Source organism: Salvelinus fontinalis, unplaced genomic scaffold (assembly GCF_029448725.1).
Source record: "Salvelinus fontinalis isolate EN_2023a unplaced genomic scaffold, ASM2944872v1 scaffold_0032, whole genome shotgun sequence".
Classification (NCBI taxonomy): domain Eukaryota; kingdom Metazoa; phylum Chordata; class Actinopteri; order Salmoniformes; family Salmonidae; genus Salvelinus; species Salvelinus fontinalis.
In genome coordinates, this window is record NW_026600241.1 from 481,812 (window position 1) to 488,562 (window position 6,751).

Sequence of the window (6,751 nt, forward strand, 5' to 3'; positions counted from 1 at the left end):
CATTTCTTCAGCCTCCTGAGGTTGAAGAAGGCGCCTTCTTCACCACACTGTCTGTGTGGGTGGACCATTTCAGTTTGTCCGTGATGTGTACACCAAGGTACTTAAAACTTTCCACCTTCTCCATTGCTGTCCCTTCGATATGGATAGGGAGGTGCTCCCTCTGCTGTTTCCTGAAGTCCACGATCATCTCCTTTGTTTTGTTGACGTTGAGTGAGAGGTTGTTTTCCTGACACCACACTCTGAATGCAGGAGAGGGCTGAGCACGCACCCTTGCGGGGCCCCAGTATTGAAGGTCAATGAAGATGTTGTTTCCTACCTTCACCACCTGGGGGCAGCCCGTCAGAAAGTCCAGGACCCAGGGCGAGTTTGAGACCCAGGGCTTCCAGCTTGATGATGAGCTAGGAGGGTACTATGGTGTTGAATGCTGAGCTGTAGTCAATGAACAGCATTCACAGTGTGATGGCGATAGTATCATCTGTGGACCTATTAGGGCGGTAAGCAAACTGAAGTGGGTCTAGGGTTGCCGGTAAGGTGGAGGTGATATGATCCTTGACTATTCTCTCAAAGCACTTCATGATGACAGTGCTACGGGGCGGTAGTCATTTAGTTCAGTTACCTTTGCCTTCTTGGGTACAGGAACAATGGTTGCCATCTTGAAGCATGTGGGGACAACAGACTGGGATAGGGAGCGATTGAATATGTCCGTAAATACACCAGCCAGCTGGTCTGTGCATGCTCTGAAGACGAAGGGATGCCGTCTGGGCCAGGAGCCCTGTGAGGGTTAACACATTTAAATGTTTTACTCAAAGAAGGTGTTTAGTTTAGAAGCGTGTTCATCGGTGTCCGCGCCATTTCTCTTGTTTGATGGCCTTCCAGAGAGAATAACTACACTGTTTATTTTCAGCCATACTTCCAGACCTCTTTCCATGGCTAAATCGTTTCCTACGAACCCGAAGTGAGGCGGTGTGGTGGCTGCTGAGGGGAGGAAAGCTCATAATAATGGCTGGAACGGCGCGAGTGGAATGGCATCAAACACATAGAAACCATGTGTTTGAAACCATTACACTCATTCTGCTCCAGCCAGCACCACAAGCCTGTCCTCCCCAATTAAGGTGCCATCAACCTCCTGTGACCTTTTGGACATTGTTTATCTGGTGTGGTAGTGTCTGTGCTGACGTATCTGAGCGGCTGACACCCTGTCCATGATATTGATAATGGCTCACAGTTTTGTCTTTGTTCCCCTCTTATGTAACCTGCTCCAACAATGGAAGAGCAGCACGGAGTCTGTCTGGGTCTGTGTGGGTCTGTTCGTGTTTGCATGCAAGCAGTTTAAGCCGAAATCTCTGATCACGGCAACTAAATCGGAAAAACAACAATGATTAATTTCCCTGGTCCATCAACACGATCCACGGAATGGAACAACACCACAACAACACATTATAATACAGTGTATGACTTGTAGTGAATTCTGTACCCGTCTGTTCAGCCTATTAGTTGAATGGAGCCTGTTGAAATGGATTATAAACAACATCTACAGGATCAGATACGCAAGCCCTTTTTTCAGACCAGTTCCCTTATCCCAGCCCTACTCTTAGAGAAACCTAACCTCATCGAACCTAACAGCAACCTCATTTTATAGTAAGCTAATAGTAATGAGCAAGGCTCCACAGGAAAACAATGTGTGCTAAACATGGTGACCTGCCCTGATATTCATAACTAAATTCTCTAATGCGTGTCACACAGCTCTGATACGATCACAGAATAAGATAACAGGGAGTATCTGTTGACACACACGGCTCTCTAATGCTTCCGTGTCGGGTCATTCTGGCTAATGTACCTGGAAAGCTGGCTGGCCCTGTCCTGGTGTTGTGGAAGGTCTCTGTCCTGGTGTTGTGTAAGGTCTCTGTCCTGTTGTTGTGTAAGGTCTCTGTCCTAAAAATACTGCCTCTGATGTATCAAAGGTGGCCATTAAAGGTGGACTGCAACATTGGCTTTGTGTGTCTGGCTTCTAGAATAGTAACCAATTCTGTGATCTCCAGTATGAAGTGTGTGTGTGTGTGTGTGTGTGTGTATTTAATCCCTCCCTCTGCACCAGATCCCTTCTCATCCCTCTCATTTTCCATTCCTTCTGTGAAAAAGAGATGAAGGGAGGAATCTCTCTCACCCCCCCCCCCCCCCCCACACACACACACACCCCAGACACACACACCCCCAGACACACACACACACACACACCCCCCCCAGACACACACCCAGACACACACATCAAAACCACCTCTTCAGACCAGCACCCTGTAATCTCTCAATCTATGGGGAGATTACAGGGTCAGGCAGGACACTTAATCACCCTCTGTAAACACAAGCACAGTTTTCATTTAAAAAATGTTTTCCATTTCAACAATACATATTTTGGTGTGCACTGGAAACTGAAATAACAATGGTCAATTGCTATTATGAAAGCCAAAGGTCCAATATTCCACAACACTGCTGTGCGGAAGAGTATACAGTTTGGACTCTGAGAAGCGCTTAAGGAATCATGTCATCTCTTAACGTTCAGAAAGTTGTGCAATCCTGAATTCCACCCAGATATTAGTGTTGTCTGTTCTACTTGATTCTACTTCATGATACTGAGATATGAAAAGTAGCAGACTAGTGGTTTGAACTGTCAGTTAAACTGGTTGAAACCAGTTGGTTCTGTATGTCCAGGAGCCACTAATAGCTAAAGGATGTGATTATATATCCTCTCTGTAAAGACTGATTTCTCTTTCTCTAGAAAATGGATGAGACAGAGCTGAAGAGAAGTGGAAGATTAATAGAGAGAGAGGAGAGAGAACAGGAAACAGTGATAAATATAGATTGAAGAGAGAGAACAGGAAACAGTGATAAATATAGATTGAAGAGAGAGAACAGGAAACAGTGATAAATATAGATTGAAGAGAGAGAACAGGAAACAGTGATAAATATAGATTGAAGAGAGAGAACAGGAAACAGTGATAAATATAGATTGAAGAGAGAGAACAGGAAACAGTGATAAATATAGATTGAAGAGAGAGAACAGGAAAAAGTGATAAATAGAGAGAGTGGAGAGAGAACAGGAAACAGTGATAAATATAGATTGAAGAGAGAGAACAGGAAAAAGTGATAAATAGAGAGAGTGGAGAGAGAACAGGAAACAGTCAGAGAAAATGTGAGAGAGTGAAACTGTTCTGTTGCAGAGAGATGGTCCTCACTGGTGGGGTCGAAGCATTCCTACTGGTGGGGTCGAAGCATTCCTACTGGTGGGGTCGAAGCATTCCTACTGGTGGGGTCGAAGCATTCCTACTGGTGGGGTCGAAGCATTCCTACTGGTGGGGTCGAAGCATTCCTACTGCGGTCCGACTGTTGCTGTTGTGGTCACTGTCTGTTGGGGTCATAGTGTTCTTCTGTCTGGCCAACCGTTCACTTTTACCCCAGAGAGACATGGCCATACGCTCGTTACTGCCCGTCTCTCAGCTAGTGACACTGATGGGAGAAGCCAGAGTGTGTGTCTCTCTCTGTCTGAGCGTGTATGTGTTGGTGAGGAAGTCAGATGTGGGGACGCTGCTGGCAGCCTGGTGAACGGTAATGGCTGTGACTCCCTGGGGACACAACAGGAACATATTCATACTATTAATCAAATAGCTTATTAGATAGGTACGAATACAACATATCACCAGCGTTAGTGGTTCAACACCAGTGGAGGCTGGTGAGGGGAGGACGGCTCATAGTAATGGCTGGAATGGAGTCAATGGAACGGTATCAAACCTGGAAACCATGGAAACCACAAGTTTGATGTATTTGATACCATTCCAATGATTCTACTCCAGTTATTACCACAAACCTGTCCTCCCCAATGAAGGTGCCACCAGCCTCCTGTGTTCTACACAGTATGGATGGAGAATAAGAGTGTGTCTCACCTGTTCTGGGGGGATTTGATGTGGGCCCCAGCTAGTGCTTCTCTCAGGATGCCAATGGCCTACAGAAGAAAGATACACTTATCATACACCATGTTATCCATGTGTTATCAGTACAGGACAAAAGACTGGTACACAGGACAACTTTCTTCATTCATTAATCTCTCAACTGTCATTCTCATTGTTCATTATGCTGTGTGTTTGAGGCATCTGGAGCGACTGACCTTGAGAATCATGATCTTGATCCCCGGAGAAAATCACAGTCTTCTACATCTCCACCTGCTGGAAGGACACGCCAATCTGAGAGAGGGAGGGACGGAGGAGAGGGAGGGACAGACGGAGGAGGAGAGAGAGGGAGGGACAGAGGGAGGAACAGACGGAGGAGGAGAGGGAGGGAGGGAGGAGAGGGAGGAACAGACGGAGGAGGAGAGGGAGGGACGGAGGAGAGGGAGGGACAGACGGAGGAGGAGAGAGAGGGAGGGACAGAGGGAGGAACAGACGGAGGAGGAGAGAGAGGGAGGGACGGAGGGAGGAACAGACGGAGGAGGAGAGGGAGGGAGGGAGGAGAGGGAGGAACAGACGGAGGAGGAGAGGGATGGAGGGGGAAGGGGGGGAGGGATAAAGAGTGAGACTTAGGTTAGGATAAGATGCTGGGTTTTTTCACAACAAGACACTCAGCTGTACTGATGATGATGATGATGCTGATGATGCTGGGGGTATAAGACACTCAGCTGTACTGATGATGATGATGATGATGATGCTGGGAGTATAATATACTCAGCTGTACTGATGATGATGATGCTGGGAGTATAAGATACTCAGCTGTACTGATGATGATGATGATGATGGGAGTATAAGATACTCAGCTGTAATGATGATGATGATGATGCTGGGAGTATAAGATACTCAGCTGTACTGATGATGATGATGATGCTGGGAGTATAAGATACTCAGCTGTACTGATGATGATGATGATGCTGATGATGCTGGGGGTATAAGATACTCAGCTGTAATGATGATGATGATGATGCTGGGAGTATAAGATACTCAGCTGTAATGATGATGCTGATGATGCTGGGAGTATAAGATACTCAGCTGTACTGATGATGATGATGATGCTGATGATGCTGGGGGTATAAGACACTCAGCTGTAATGATGATGATGATGATGATGATGATGCTGGGGGTATAAGACACTCAGCTGTAATGATGATGATGATGATGATGATGATGATGCTGGGGGTATAAGACACTCAGCTGTAATGATGATGATGATGATGATGATGATGCTGGGGGTATAAGACACTCAGCTGTACTGATGATGATGATGATGATGATGATGATGATGCTGGGAGTATAATATACTCAGCTGTACTGATGATGATGATGCTGGGAGTATAAGATACTCAGCTGTACTGATGATGATGATGATGATGATGATGATGATGATGATGATGATGATGATGATGATGATGATGCTGGGTGATGATGATGATGATGATGCTGGGAGTATAATATACTCAGCTGTACTGATGATGATGATGATGATGATGATGATGATGATGATGCTGGGAGTATAAGATACTCAGCTGTACTGATGATGATGATGATGCTGGGAGTATAATATACTCAGCTGTAATGATGATGATGATGATGCTGGGAGTATAAGATACTCAGCTGTACTGATGATGATGATGATGCTGGGAGTATAAGATACTCAGCTGTAATGATGATGATGATGATGCTGGGAGTATAAGATACTCAGCTGTACTGATGATGATGCTGATGCTGGGAGTATAAGATACTCAGCTGTACTGATGATGATGATGCTGGGTGATGATGATGATGATGCTGGGAGTATAAGATACTCAGCTGTACTGATGATGATGATGATGATGCTGGGTGATGGTGATGATGATGCTGGGAGTATAAGATACTCAGCTGTACTGATGATGATGATGATGATGCTAGGCATGTGTATTTTCACACAATCCTCTTACAAATAAATACAACACTGCGCAACCTGGCTTTTTAGGTGCTTAAAGACTTTCATAGCCAGCCTCTAGTCTGCAAAGACATTTCACTGCAAAGAATTGCAGACTAGGTTTCCTCCAAGGTCTAAATGGGTATACTTATATTGTAGGAAGGAAAGCCAGCACCCACTGTGGCCGTGGATGATCAGAGTTGTGCCTCTGTAAGGGTCAACTTGGACCAATTTATCTGTCGGTGCTGACCAGATTGCTAATCACCTGTCGGGCTGTGTCGCTGACGAACTGCTCTCTGCAGGGAGAGATACCAGGGTAGAATGGCTCTCTGCAGGGAGAGATGTCAGGGTAGAAGGGATCTCTGCAGGGAGAGATGCCAGGGTAGAAGGGCTCTCTGCAGGGAGAGATGTCAGGGTAGAAGGGCTCTCTGCAGGGAGAGATGCCAGGGTAGAAGGGCTCTCTGCAGGGAGAGATGCCAGGGTAGAAGGGCTCTCTGCAGGGAGAGATGTCAGGGTAGAAGGGCTCTCTGCAGGGAGAGATGCCAGGGTAGAAGGGCTCTCTGCAGGGAGAGATGCCAGGGTAGAAGGGCTCTCTGCAGGGAGAGATGCCAGGGTAGAAGGGCTCTCTGCAGGGAGAGATGCCAGGGTAGAAGGGCTCTCTGCAGGGAGAGATGCCAGGGTAGAAGGGCTCTCTGCAGGGAGAGATGCCAGGGTAGAAGGGCTCTCTGCAGGGAAAGATGCCAGGGTAGAAGGGCTCTCTGCAGGGAGAGATGCCAGGGTAGAAGGGCTCTCTGCAGGGAGAGATGTCAGGGTAGAAGGGCTCTCTGCAGGGAGA

At 46.7% G+C, this 6,751-nt stretch overlaps 1 long non-coding RNA gene across 1 annotated transcript; it reads right to left on the bottom strand.

Annotated features, from left to right (window-relative positions):
- Nucleotides 1-2,278: 2,278 nt before the first annotated feature.
- On the bottom strand, nt 2,279-6,515 carry LOC129842306 (uncharacterized). The gene is made up of 4 exons (XR_008757539.1): nt 6,182-6,515; nt 4,157-4,232; nt 3,936-3,994; nt 2,279-3,617 (listed from the first exon to the last, which is right to left on the bottom strand). It is a non-coding gene; the product is annotated as an uncharacterized LOC129842306 (long non-coding RNA).
- Between the last annotated feature and the right edge of the window lie 236 nt (nt 6,516-6,751).